This window comes from Artibeus jamaicensis, unplaced genomic scaffold (genome assembly GCF_021234435.1).
Source record: "Artibeus jamaicensis isolate MK-2021 breed Jamaican fruit bat unplaced genomic scaffold, CSHL_Jam_final contig_482, whole genome shotgun sequence".
Taxonomy (NCBI): domain Eukaryota; kingdom Metazoa; phylum Chordata; class Mammalia; order Chiroptera; family Phyllostomidae; genus Artibeus; species Artibeus jamaicensis.
This window is the reverse complement of record NW_026521857.1, coordinates 3,504,403-3,519,695: the sequence shown is the minus strand read 5'-3', so window position 1 is coordinate 3,519,695 and position 15,293 is coordinate 3,504,403. Positions and strand designations below refer to the sequence as shown.

Below are 15,293 nucleotides of genomic sequence, written 5' to 3'. Positions count from 1 at the left end.
GAAGAGGCTGGGAGGCCAGTTGGAAGGTACCTGCAATAAAACAAAAAGGAAATGGTAGTAGATTGTACTACAGTAGGAGAAATGATCAAATTTGAAGGCAGAGAGTCAAATCAGCAGGTGGACTCCATTTAAAGTATGAAGGGAAAAAAAGGGAAAAATCAAGTTATGAAGAAGTCCAAAGTTATGGCCAAGGCCCCTCAAAGAATGACGAGAGCATTTTACTAAATTGGGAAAAATTATGGAAGCAGCAGGTAGGGAAGGTACTGGTACAGGGAACCAGGAGCTCATTTTTGGATTATGTTGAGTTTGAGATGACTATTTAAACAATCAAATGGAAATGTAAAATACTTACATGGATGGGTAATTAAGGGAAGAATTTTATTCTTTATTCTTTATTTTTTACTGAATTTATTGGGGTGACACTGGTTAACAAAATCATATACCTTCAACCTCTTACTCCTCCTCACCTCTTCTCCCCCTAGCAATCGCCATCCTGCTGCGCACGCTCATGACTTCTTTCTCTTTTTTTCTTTTTTGCTTAATAAGGGAAGAAATTCTACCGAAGACATGAATTTGAGACTCATCAGCAGGTAACTGATATTAAAGCCACAAGATGAGCTACTTAGGAAATGGCAGTGAACAAAAAAAAAGGAAATCCAAAGACTGGACTTGCAGGCGCTGCAATGTCTGGAGAGACCTCCAGACACCATCGAGAACACTGAGCAGGGAAGCCAGTGAGATGGGCAGAGGGTCAACGAAGAAGGGCGTCTTGGAGACCGCACGTGGTGTGCTCGGTTATTGTTCAGCAAATTCACTCCCATTTCCTCCCCAATTGTGGATGGAGTGTGCCTCCCTGCACACTGATATTAGGCCTGGCTATGTGAATTTTGGAGGCCAATGGGAGTGTTAGTGGGCAAAAATGTAATAAAAGGCTTCCAGTGTGTTTATGTGACTTGACTTTACTCTTGAACCCCAATAATCTGCCACAATAAGAGCATAACCTGGGTAGTCCCTGTAGCATAAGTCCCAGAACAAATACATTAGGAGCAGATCTAAAGCAAACCACAGCCTGGGGCAGGGCCACTCAGCTCAGCCCAACCTGGATCAGCTAAAATGCAGTAAACCCAGGAGACCCACAAATAAAAGATTAAATGTGAGCAACTGAGTTTTACAGTGCTTTGAAATACAATATTACTAAAGCAAAACCTAATGTGTAGCCCAAATGAGGAACAAATCTTTCAAGAAGAGACTGATCAATGTCAAGTGTTTCCAATAGGTTGAATAAGAGGAAGACTTGGAACTGATTCTGGATTTGGCAAGGTCACTCTGAAGCACTTTCAGCAATGTGATGGGTATGAAGCCCTCACTGGTACATATATGTTCAAGAATAAGAGGACAGAAATAGAAAAGAGCAGTGTAGACAATTCTTTCGGGAAATTTTGCTATAAAGGAGAGCAGTGAAATGGTGTAGAAATGGTAGAAAAATGTAGGTGTTAGGAAGCATTGTGTTGTGTTTGTTTTTAAGATGAGCTTGAATTAATATAGTTTGTAATACTACTGTATATAAAATGATGGAAAGATCCAATAATGAGGAAAATTGATGAGAGAGAAACCATTATCCATGAGTTGGCAAGAGGAGAAGAACATGATGCACAAGTGCAGGAGGAAGCTGGAGAGGGAGCTCAGGCACTCAGGGTCCTGCAGGAGATGGTAGCGTGTATGGGTGGGGAAGCAGGAGAGGCCGAAGATCCAATGGCGGAAACTTTCTAGAAGCAAGGTCATCTACAGAGGACAAGGATGGAGGAAGGAATACAGGTTTGAGGAGAGAAAAGAAGAAATGGTTTTCTAGGCTAGCAGGATAATGAGCAGGGAGAGGAGGAGGGTTGCCAGTCACATATGAATTACATTTAAGTCTTAACATCCCCATCTAAAAGGCAAACTACTTATGATGAAGCAGAGACGGCACGAGCCTACCCCACTGAGCCACCTTTGAAAAAAACCACTGCTGTTGTAAACAAACAAATTTTTGGTTGTCTGAGAAACCATTCAGAAAAATAGACAAAAGCTGGAATATTCTAATTTAATAAAATGATATCAGAATGCCTGTCAAGCCAAGCATATGTCAATAAAATTCCTGTGACCTGGAGAAATGAAGCACCCAACTGAGTGAAAGAAGCTATCTGAAACAGCAGTGGGGCACAACCCAAAGCCGACCAAAGAATTAAGTCAGGAGTAAGTCTGAACCCAGGGTCTCGGGCTGCGCTGTTCCATATGGGAGCCACTGGCCATGACGGCTAGAGCACTGACATGTGGGTAGTGCAAATAAGGAACTAAAATTTTAATTTTATTTAAATTTAATTTAGAAACTGAAGCAATGTAAAATATTGTTCCAACAAGTACTACTTTACTATTTTGTCAGGACTACATTTCATTGTAACTGCTAAAAATTTAGCATCCAACCTGAGATATTCTTTTAAGTATAAGTGACTTCATTAAAAAAATTAAAAGAATGAAAAATATCTTGTTAATAATTTTATACTTGTTACATGTTGAGATGATGGTGATATTTTGGACATATTGGGTTAAACAAAATTATTAAAATTAAATTTTTTTGCTTTTTTAATATGCCTACTCAAAACAAAATTACACATTGGAGAGCATTTGTCCTAGGATTAAAATACCAGTAATATCTGAAAAGCAATGTTTGGAGTCACCTGTTGTCTTAGTGACTATAAAAGAAATCCAAACCTATTCATCCGCATCACAGGAAGAATTATCCAGGAGGTGATCAAAAGAAACTATACTTTCATGAAAAATAGTCGATATGGAACGGCATAATGATAGCTCACCTAAAGTGGTACTGCTGGCTCACCTGATAATAAATTTCCTTCCAGTGGGTGACTCTCCGATCTAGACAAGATTTAGAATGAAGTGCAGAGATAATGAATAAAATCAGATCATATTAATACTGTTTAGAAAAGTTTAGAAATATGTTTTATATCGATTGAAAGTTTGCGGATAATTACGTTTTTAATGTTTAAATGAATCTGACAAAAACTGACAGATGAGGCTTATGATTCAATTGGGTTGGCCAAAAAGATCATTTGGTTTTTCTCTGTAAGATGGCTCTAGTAGTGCTTAGTTGTGTTTAACTTCATTCAAAACCATTTTGTTAGTATTATAACAGCTGTCATATCATCGTGCATTTAAAAAAAACATCAAATTGGTGAATTTTTGTGCAGCCATTCTAATGTTGAAGATGGAAAAAACTATGCAACATTTTGGCATATGCTTTATTATTTCGAGAAAGGTAAAAACTCAAAACACACCAAAAAATGGTTTGTGCAGTATATGGAGAAGCAGTGATTGATCAATCCTGTCAAAAGCAGTGTGTGGGGAGAGCAAAGGGAGAAAAATTGGGACAACTGCAATACAACAATAAAATAATAAAATAAAATAAAATTACTGTGTAACAGTTTTACTACCAGTATAAAGGTCTGTCCAGAAGGTATCCAGCCAAGTAATATGAAAAACAGAGACATTTATTGAAGAAGATACAAGAAACATTGTCCATAGGATAATGATACCTCAGTTCCCTTCAAAGTAGGCACTTTGGGACCTCACGCAGTTCTCTCAATTGCCATCAGCTGCCCCATCATATTTCCCTAAATTTCATCGACTGTCTGAAATCTCTTCCCTTTCAAAGGTGATTTTAGTTTTGGGAATACCCAGAAGTCACAGGATGCCAAATCTGGGTTATAGGGGGGCTGAGTCACCTGGGTGACTCGATGTTTCACCAAAACACTCTGCACAAGATGTGATGCATGAGTGGGTGTGTGGTTGTGATGAAGCTGTCAATCACCAGCTGCCCATAGCTGCAGCCTTCTGAATCATCAGAATCGTTTCCGTGGAGGAATGTTCAAGCTTATGAAAAATTCTATGTAGATCTGTTGCTCTACTCAGTCATCTTGATTCTAACCACCACACAGTACACATGCTCACTCGATGGCATCTAGTACCCCCAGTGACCAGTACAATGAAGTCATCATGTTTCATACATGGGCTTTCCAGTCCACTCTCCTTGGCTGCCAGGTTACGTCAATGTCACGCCAACAGTTCTCCTTGTATTAACAAAGGCTGGACTTTTTCTGGACAGACTGTTTTGTCTACATGTATGCCTAAAATTGTAATTTCTATAGTTTTCAAATTAGTTTCTAAGATAATGAATCTTGAATGCGCGTTTTTACATTTTAAATTGTTCATATTCATAGTTAAAATATTTAGTCCTTCTAAATCTGTACATCTTTGTTTTTGCTTTTTGGATTAGGCTTACAGAAAACATCTTAAATATATACGTTACATCTTAAATATATACATCACATAAAAAATCTTAAATTCAATGATGCTACTTTCATTCCTTTTTATTAAAAATATATCTGTATCTTTATTTCATTTAACATTGCTTGATTCTACTTCAGTTACATTTAATCATAAATTATAAAACTAAGTTAATTTTCTTATGGTTATTACTACTTTTGTATAATAAAAATGATTAAAGATTGCAAAAAAAGTGATTTGCAAAGCGTCATGCTACAGATTTCTCGCTGGATGATGCTCCACAGTTGGGTGGACCATTGAGGTTGACGGTGACCACACTGAGACACTGAGAACAATCCACATTATACCACATGGGAGATAACTGACACACTCAAGATAACCAAGTCAGTAACGTTACTGGTAAGAACGAAAATTGTCTTTTCTTTTACGGAAAAACTAAACAGACTTTTTAGCCAACCCAATAGTTTTAAATGTGTGATAAATATAAACATATTATTTATTTAGACTGAAATGTTTATGAGAATTTGCCTATGTCTATAAAATGATATAAAATTTTTAATGTAAAATAAAACTTTGTAAGTGATAGTATAAAGAACTTGAGCTAAGTATTTGGAAAGGTTTTACTTATTTGGGTTATAAACTTGTCCAATAAGCATCTAATTTATTTAAATAGAAAAACAAATACATCAAGTTTATATATACCATTGAAAATATTTAAGGTTTTAAATTTAGCTAAGTTTGTACATTAGACTGACAGCTAAAAGAACTGAGTCTGTTCAAATTGAACCAAAGTTTCATCAAAGAAAAAGTGAATGTGATTGCTCACATTTACCAGATTTATAAACAGAATAATAAGTTGAATTTAAAGGCTTAAATAAATCTAGATTTTTATTTACCCGTACTTTATACATATATAACTGATATACATGTGTGTATACATATATATATATATCAGTTGTACTTTCTGTATATAAAACCTATTCTTAATAGCTCATAATTAAGTAGTTTACAAATATTAATCCATTTAATCCTCATAACAACCCAGAGACTATTGGTCTCCCCATTTTCCAGGTAATAAAGGGAAGTCACAGCATGATTAAGTGGATGCCACAAGGTCATATAGCTAGAAGACAGTGGAGCCAGGATTCAACTCCAGGCTGTCTGGCTTCTAAATTCATGCCCTTAGCCATAGAGCTTTACTGACTTTCATACATCCCTTGAATGTGAAAAAGAGCTCACACTGACTAGTTGTTCATAAAAGTGAGCTTTTACATGCTGTTAAGATTTTAACTAAAAGTCTCTTGTCCCTCTTTTTTCCCAGTAGCTATCAAGAAAGGTTTGCGCTAAGAATTACAGGAAAAACCCATGGTGTAAGGGGAATGGCCCAAATGAGAAGTTTTCAAGGCTTCTAATTTCATCCTGGCCCAACGTACATCCAGTACAGACGCCTAGCACCCTAAGGTGAGGAACTCTCCTGCAGGAACAAAGGCCCTCAGAAAAGTCCAGCCTGAATTACTTTTCATTTCATTTATTTTCATCCTATACCATCAACATGGCCCTTTTCTGTGTGAATTCCCAATCTAGTACATGACATAAATTTTTTTTTAATTCAGGAGAGGAAAAATAGTTCCATTTAATTTTGTTTTTAATTCTAAAAATATGTTTGAAGGGAAGAGTTCTCCCCTTCCTGCCTTGGCCGCGTGGCTCAGTTGGTTGGAGTGCGGTGCCCTGTCTCGTACTCAAAAGGTTGCAGGGTTCATCCCAGTGTGGGTGCGTGACCCCCAGCCTGGGCCCAAAGGAGAAGCAACCAATCGATGCCTCCCCCTCGCATCACTGTTTCTCCCCTTTCCCTCCTTTCTCTCTAGAAGCAATGAAAAATATGTCCTGGGAGTGGATTAAAAAAAAAGAGTTCTCCTCGTCCTTCTACCCAAAACCCTACCTAGCGTCTGCAGCAGTAAGGGTAAACAAAAACTTATTTTTCTTAGTTACCTCCTGAGAACCATCTCCCCCGCCTAAGAGGACCACACCTACCGTTCTGAATCTTCCCCACCAGGCAGTCCTCACCTGCCAGTCTTCCCAGAGCAGGCGTAATCGGAAAGCATCTCCACTGCCTCAGGAAGGCGTTCTTTGTCTGCTGGTGATTAACAGAGCAATTCTAATCAGCTTCAGAGTGGGATTTATCCACAAAAATCATGATTTTTAAATGTATGGACTGTGCGCAATCCTGGATAAAGTATTTATTCACATTTCATTGATGAGGAAATGAGTACTTGTGAAGATTAAAAGATAGTTTGTATAGCAAACTTAATAGAGTCCCTGGCACCAAGTAAGCATTCAGCAGATGGTAGCCATTACAATATTTATTATTTAAAAGAACCTACAGAACTATGACTCATTGCTTGCTGTTATGGGTTCCTGTCTTATTTAACTTCCTTTTCATACAGCTAAAATAAGAAAGCCCCCCTGAAATTAAAATGCTAATGACCCTCCTGTGGAGACAGAGGAAGGGGGGATGTAAAGGGGATGTATTGATAGGAGGTAAAGGACTAGAAGGATTATAAAGACAAATGTAAGTGATTTTCAAAGATCCATCTTTTTGCTGTCTTTAGAATTATCAAAAGCTTATTCATAACTGTTAGTATAAAATTAAGCTGGATAGTGTTTTTATGCTTTCTATATGTAAACTTTTAAGACATGAACATAAGGAATTCAAATAATTGAAAACAAAAATTTGTGATATATGATTTCTAATGTAGTATTTCAAGTAACTAAAAGCTCAAATTAATTTCATACTATCCTAATGATACATTTTGAAACTTAGATAACTGAAGTAATAGTACTACGGGGAACCTGAAGCAGTTTCCTACAGCCCTAATGTTGACTTTCTTAAGGCCCTCAATACTGGCTTTGGAACTAGTTAAAACATATTTTTTATCACATAAGTAGTCAATTAAGAAAGCATACTTCTACCTACTTTACCTTTGAAAATGAATAAGACATAGTTCTTGCTCTTGAGAAGCTTACAATGCAGCACAAAAAACAGATGTATTTTCAAAAACATGCTAAATTGTTTTTTAAAAGAAGTATACGAACAGTTCTCTTGAAAGAGAGAGTGTGTCCTTAGGACAGGCTAGAGTTAGCTAAGGAAAAAGCCGGTGAGGCTCAGCTGGTTATAGCGTATATAGCTCCATACACCAAAAGGTTAAGGGTTCGATTCCTGGTCAGAGCATTACCTCGGTTCCAGGTCTGATCCCTTCTTAGGGCAAACCAATGTTTCTCCCTCTCTCCCTCTCCCTTTTTTTCTTTTCTTCTCTCTCTAAAGTCAATAAACACAGTAAAAAAATTTTAAAGGAAAGAAAATAATAGGTGAGCTTAGATTTATGATAGACCATGTAAAGCAATAAAAAATAGACAAACATCTAAAAGATGCATTTACATGTATATAATAAGGCTAATACCATAGAAAAATGTATTATTTTAGTATGTGAATACAAATAATAAGTGAAAGAACCATCTTCAGAAAGTATCTTTTCTGTAAATTAGCCTATTCTGGTTTCTTTGTATAGAAAATACTAGTACATGTTATAATATGCTAGGAAGAAATGCTTCTTATTTTATGACCCCAGGTTTTGTTTCTTTTTCTCAATATAAGTAGAAAGCCTAAGTGCCATAAAAGTTAGTGCCTTTATTTCTACACTTAAAATAGATGAGTGAATTGGAAAGTAAAGCTTGCTGCATCCCTTGACATAAAGAAGTCAGAATCCTGGTACATCCTATACAACTTTAGGTTAATATAACAGAGAGCGATCAGTTATATTCAGTTTCTTTCTTCTTAAATTTGGGGATCATAATAGTACCTAATCCTCATAGGAACATTAACTAAGTTAATATTTGCTAAGTGCTTGGAATGGTGCCCAGCCCACTGGACGCATCAGTGAGGATTTGATTGAATGATAGAAAAGATGGAACTGCAATCATACTACACAGCATCTGAGGAAAAGATTTACATCAAGAGAAAATGCCAGGGAAGACCACATGGAAACATTTTATTGTAGATTTACAACTCAAGGGTATGAGTAAGCATCTATAAGTATGCCCCACACATCATGCAGTGATAAAACTGTGTAAAATGCCATGTCTCCCTTGAGTTACTGTGGTCATATGAGAAGGAAGATGACTTAGACTCATGGAAACAATTTCTCATTTAGGTACATCAAATATGTTGGACAAAGACATCACCTTATTTTATAGTTCCATTACTATCTTATTGAGCTGGTCTACCTGACCAATTAGTTAACACGATATATCCATGCCCGAATTTGTGGTTTATAATATTCAAAGTGCACTTACGCCACAACTAAAAGGAGTCACTTTTTAGTCAGTCAGGAGAAAAGATGGGGTAAGCAATCAGAAGGAGCATCTCTGTTGTAGAGGTGGCCCACCTTTGGAAACATCAACAGCCCTTGGATAACTGCTTCAGGATCGGGAACCATAATGTGCTGAAGAGAATATTAGAGCCATCAGAGTTTTTTCCCCTCTCTTCTCCTTCACCGCCACGCCGGCTCTCAGTATATATTAACCTCCCTTTTTAACCAACATTTTTTAAGCCACAGAAGCCGCCATCTCCAGGTCCTTTGGCTTTCACTGATTATAAGATAAAGAAGCAGGGATCTTGTTCAAGACACTTAGGGTAATGAGCAATCAATGCCAAATTTCCCTATCCACCATATAACCTCTGTAGCTGTCCACAATGTGATATTAAGGTTTATAATATGTGCTGTGTTTTAAATGCACACCATTAAAAATTAAGTTTCCAATAGTCTTCTGGTTGAATAACAAATTAATCAAATCATATTTTCTAAAGCCCTAGGGATATAAAATTATTTTAAAAGCATTAAGGAACTAAGTGGTAACTTTTCCCCATAAGAAAAGCTGAAATTTAAGCCAAAGGAGACTATTTGGGCATCATACATAAAATAAAATGAATACTCATAATAGTTGGAAAACAAATAATTCCTCATCCATAAGAGTTCATATGACTTGCATCAAGCTACATAAAATATATAGAAGGAAATGCTCATTAAATATTTGTTGACCGATTCCAAAAATATAGTATATAATTGCTACAAATAACTGGCATGTAAGAAAATCAATCCTTGATCTCAAACTATACTTACAACTCTCGAATTATGTTCCAGACAGTGTAAATCTATGCATTTCCCCAAGCACTTGTGCTTTACAAAATGACTTAAGTCATCTTATCTTCATTTTAACTAGGAGCACAAAAAAATGAAACACATGCCCACAGAAGTTTTTCAACCTCTACCAATCACTATCCATAATCCATGTCACAAAACACCACTTCCTGTCACCCACCATCTCCTCTCTCTCTTGCCTTTTCTCAGCACGGTAGTTGTGATCCATACCTCCCATGTACGGCAGGTCAGTTTACAATACCTTATATTTTATAGCATTTTTTCAGCCAGGTCTTAGAGCTACATTATTCTCCCCAGCCACGAATGCAAACCTAAGTGTTTTGATAATGAAGAAATCATTAAAAAACTATCATCCTTCCTAAACATGCTTTTATAAATGCTGTAACACATTGTACTGAATGCTAAATTACCAACCAGCCATCATATTATCATGATACAACTAGAAATTGCAAGAGAATGTTATCCCAGAAACAGCCAACAAAGGCTTCAGTGGCCTTATGCTGCCCGTGCAGGCTCATACAGTTACAAACAACTGACTTTCAATGGCAGAAATATAATGTTAACCCTAACTTAAACAAGAGCATTTCTTGGCTTGATTTATATCTTTGGACATGCTTGATAAATTACAGAATTCTTCAAGTAGAGAAATGGCTGTTACAATTATAGACCATATTTTTTAACCTATTCCAAAAATAGAGACCAGTTTTAGATCATAAAATTAAGACTCTTAAGCCTAAGTCTCATACTATTATGAATCAGTGAAAGTGACAAATGGTGTTTTACACTCACGGATGTGTTGTGCTGTTCCCTACTTCCACCAGGTGGCTAATCTAAAGCATAGACATAAAGCACACTTTCCATTTGTATTTGCTAAGGAGATACTGTGGATACCACAGTATTTTTTCTTTCATTAACTGGTTATGCAGAACATTAGTAACCTATACAAACATGCCAAATTATTGTTTTCTGCTGCACTGACAAAAGCTTCATTTCATGCTTCAGAGCTTGGGTAAAAAAGCCACTACAACAAAATAGTGCATGACTATTTGTTTCTGATGTTTACTGATTTTATTTTTTGGCAGAAAGCAATACTGCTTTAAAATGCCAAACTATATTGAATCTTGGGCCTTCTGTGAGCTAGCAGCAAAGGCAAAACATAAATCTTTATTGTGCCGAATTAACCCTGGATATCTCCATTCTTCAGAGTACATTTTTTAGCCACAAATATATATGCAAGCTAAAACTCATAGTGAGAGTTCTGTATGCCTGAAAAGCAGGTCCAGAGTCCCTGCACTTGAATATTAGATTTGCTAATGAAGATCTGAATAAAGGTGCACTCTTGGTATCTCAGAAAGAACACAAAATGTGTTTTAGTACAAAACATGAAACTACATTCAATGTCTATCTAATACGTTTGGATTTTAATATTCTGATTGCCTTTCATGTTTAAATGAGAAAGTATGTATGTCCTCTCCTGGTTGTCTTCTATAAACACATCTACTTCATTTTAATCAATGTACCATTTCATTAACATCATCAAAGAGTAGTTAGCAGAGCATCTGTAAATCACACTACAAGTGAAATTCAGTTAAAAACAAACCCTATTGTAAAATTATCCGCAAATTATTGTGCAACTTACTCCTTTAGTTTTCAATACAATCTTCTAATGAAGTGACATTGCTTAAAATTGCTAGCAAATATAAACAGATTTAGAAACCTAGTAATCAGAAGGCTAACAGGTGTTGAAATCCCAAAAGGGAGAGAAGGATTATTAGATAATCACTTTACACCTGACACCTCCAGTAGCTTTAATATCTTTAATTCCAATCAACTTAAGTGCAATTCAAAGAGATCTGTGCCACTGGTTTCTTTTCATTAGCTACCTTTTAGCAAAGATATTTCTCTTATTCTATATAATGTGCACTAACTGACCTATTCCAACTTATAAATTATTTTACTAAATTGGATATACAATTTAATTAGTTGACTTATTTTTCAGTTACCAACGTGACATCTCTCACCAACTAAAACAAATACACTAACCAATATATTATTTCCTTCAGAATTGATCAGCTATATTTCTGAAAATGAATAGTTTTCTTTCACACTATTACACAGATTATATCTAAGTAGCCACAAAACAATCTTTGCAATCATATTTTTAATGTATTCTTTGTTCTGCAACAAACTAAATGTCATGAAATGATGGCAGGGCTTGGGGCCCTTGAGAAAGGAGGGGGAGTACCATAACTTGAGCAATTCTCCATCCAGTACCCTGTATGCCCTTGGCAACGGGTGTAACCCTCATCACACTTATAAACACATGCAAATACCGCCCATCTACCTGCCTTCAGAGGAGCTTTATATTGCTTCCTTAAGTATAAAAACGCAAGGCATCTCCCAGTTCCTTAAAGCATGAACACAATACATTCCAGAAACAATAGCAATGACATAGGTGCCAAGTATCTAATCTACAAAGTACTGGTTCTGCTATTGACTCTGGTATTGCTGGATGGGGAACTCGGGCTACCTCCCCCCATGTAGTTACAGGTGCAACTACACCTTCCAGAGATATGGTCGTTATGTTCCAAATCCAAATGAACTTCAGAAGCACCTCGAAATGCTTCAGTCACAGGCATAGAAAAATGAGCTCCCTTTCCAAAGATTGTGAAAAATATCTTGTACGTTCCCCTTTACATCCCTCCCATCCCATCCTCAAAGAGAGGAAACTATTAAACATGGAAATCCAAAGGTAAATATTTTCATATCTTTTTTTCTAAAAGCCTCGATAACGAGAGAGAGAGAGAGAGAGAGAGAGAGAGAGAGAGGGAGAGAAGAGAATGAATGTAGGCAGGTACCACCCACCGCCTCTAAGAAGCAAAATCACATCCAACGAGCACCCGGCCGGAGCTCCAAGCCCCGCGCAGCGCGGACCGTCGAGTGGCGCCAGGACGGCGGCCCCGGACGTCGTGGCCCCGAGGAAGCTCAGACTGCCCGCCCGCCCGCCCGCCGCCGCCCCTGCCCGTGAAGTTTGCCGCGGTCCCCGGCTTCGGCGCCCCGGCAGCTGGGCGGAGGACTCCTCGGCGCAGGGGAGGCCGTCTCCCGGCGGGGACGCGCCCCACGGGGCCGGGGTGCAGCCGGCCCCGCGCCCTCTCCCTGAGGCAGGCGGACGCCCGCCCCCGGGTGCCCGCCCGACCCCTCCCCGGCGGCCACCGGGCACGCCCGCCGTACCTGGCCCGTGGCGGCCGCGGTGGACGGACGCGGGGCCGGAGCCGCTCCGGCGGCGGCCGCGGTGCCAGGGAGGGCGGGAGGCGGCGGCGGAGGAGGAGCTCGGGCGAGGAGCGGGCGGACCGCTTTGTTTCCACCGCGCGGAGCCGCGGACCCGCGTCGCCATGGCAACCGCCGGGGCCCCGGGCCCAGTGGAGACCCGGGACACCCAGAGTCTGGGGCCCCCCGGGGGGGGGGGCGGCCCCCGCCGGAATCCCCGCTCTTCTCTGCAGCCTGGAGAGGACGAGGACCCTCGGGCAGCCACCGCCACCACAAACACGCCCTCTCAGGCTCCCTCCCCGCGGCGTCCTCTCTCCCGGGCCGGAGCGGACCGGAGCCCGGAGCCAATTCTTACCCCAACCCGAGGAGGCACCCCCTTTGGTTTCCGACACGGGACATTCCAAAGCCCCTCAACACACCTTTCTTCTACGGAGCTGCACCCTCAAAATGGAAATTCACCGAAGAGAAAAGAAAGCGGTGCGAACTGATAAAGTGTTGAGCAACTGGTACTCGGCGCTTCTGTTGCCTCTGCCGCAGCGCGCGCGGAGCTGCCAACGGACGCCATACCCCCTCCTCCCCCTCTCCCCCCCCCCCCAGCGCGTCTCCGCGAGGTCTGGTTTCTCCCCATCCAAATCCTGCATCTGTCTTGTGGCGGTGTCCAGTAGGACAGAGTGGGGAGAGGGCTTTATTTCTGTAACCGTAAACCCAGGACACACTTGTAACCTCACCGGCGAAAACACAACTTTCGGGCTGCGTTGTGAATCTCCGCCGTAGCCACTGCTCGGCTGCTGGCTGTGACTGCCAAGCATCTACCAGGAACTTGGGCTTACTCTGTGCCAAGGTCGGGCTGCGTACTGCAGGCCATGGTGCTCCAGAAAAGAGAGGGACAAGGCTAACCTTGGCGTATGCTAGGCATCCTCTCCTAAGGAAATTCTTGGAGAGGGAGGGAAAAGTACTAACAGACCCACAGTAATGCTTCCTCTGAAGGACAGAGCTAGAGGACAGCTACCATGGGGTGAATGAGTCATCACCCCATACTATGTCTTCTTGAAAGATCAGTTACTGAATCCAGAACCTACAGTGTCTTCATTTAGACCCTAGGGAGAATGGAATTTATTTTCTAACATTTATAAATCACCAGAGGAATGTCAGAAACTTACGATAAAACTCCAGAGTAGCTGATGTTTTCTGAGTTTGCAACCTATCTGCAAAGCCATCAAGCAGAACAATGTTATTACCAATTGAAGCCACACATATTAATGAAAATATAAGATTATTTTTAGAGTGGAGAGTAGAAACAGCTTGCTTCTGAGAAAGACTGGATACTTTCCTGTAATGGAAATGTTGGTACTTCCTGATGAAGTCAGGAGAGAAGGTCTTTCCCACAGGCTGTTAAGCAATTTGGCAGGATTTGCAGAATTTTAAATGTACATGCCTTTCTCCCATCCATCTCAGTTCTGAGAAATCTTTCAAGCAGAAATACACAAGCATGCAGTGATAGATGTACAAGGATGTGCGTCACAGCAGTTTTGCAACAGCAAAAATTTGAAACAGTTTCTTTTTCATCAACATTAATGTGGCTAAATAAACTTGGCACAGTCATACCATATAATACTATGCAGCCGTTAAAAAGAATAAAATGTATAGAACACATAGAGGTTGATTTCATTTAAATAAAAAAGAGGGGCTGCAGAACCATCTGTGTGGGGTAATGCCATTTCCACACACACAAAATTTCTAGGTAGGATAGAAACATAGATGTAGACATATAGGTAAGGGTCTGAGAGAATACATACCTAATAGCTCACAGTGGTTATCTCTGAAACTAGAGTAAGAATTGAAGGAACTATTACCCGTTATTATAAACAATCCAGTATTGCTTGGTTTATTTGATATTTCTCTTTGATGAGCATGTATTAGTAATTATTTTTTAATATTCACCAGAAGATATGTTTATGGATTTGAGAGAGAGAGAAAGTGGTGGTGGGATGGAGAAGGAGACAGAGAGAGAGAAACATGCATCAGTTGCCCCCTGTACACACCCTGACCAGGGATCAAATACAGGTCAGTGCTCCAACCAACCGAGCCACCCGGCCAGGGCTATATTAGTAATTTTTCAGTGAGGAATCAGAAACAAATCCTTAACAAATACTTGTCAACCGCCTGGTTGAGAACTGAATACAGAACAGCAAGAAGCTATTGAGTTGGCCAGCTCTGTCCTCTGACGCTGAAGCCTTGGAAAGACCACATTGGGTCCACACTTACTGAATTCCTTAGTCACCTCGTTCTGCATTATTCTGTAGGTAGGTATTCTTGTAGACATTTACATTTCCCAAGGAGATTTAGTTTTAACTTAAGGTCAGCTCCATTCTAGCTCTTAGACAAAATTGCAAGATTATAAGGAAAGTATCCTTCTAAAATTTGTCACCTTATCTGCCAGGGTATACCATTCAAACAGCAATTGTCAGTAAT

General features: G+C 39.6%; 1 protein-coding gene across 3 annotated transcripts in view; it reads right to left on the bottom strand.

Moving 5' to 3' along the window:
• The window catches only part of RNF182 (ring finger protein 182), a 64,758-nt gene extending 51,383 nt beyond the window's left edge, over positions 1-13,375 (bottom strand). The window contains exon 1 of one of the 3 annotated variants that reach the window (XM_037147968.2): positions 13,241-13,375. The gene's annotated coding sequence lies outside the window, so the exon portion shown is untranslated. Of the gene's footprint in view, positions 1-12,419; positions 12,487-12,785; positions 12,856-13,240 lie in introns of those variants that run through there. The other 2 variants (XM_053668203.1, XM_037147970.2) reach the window with 2 other exon arrangements.
• Between the last annotated feature and the right edge of the window lie 1,918 nt (positions 13,376-15,293).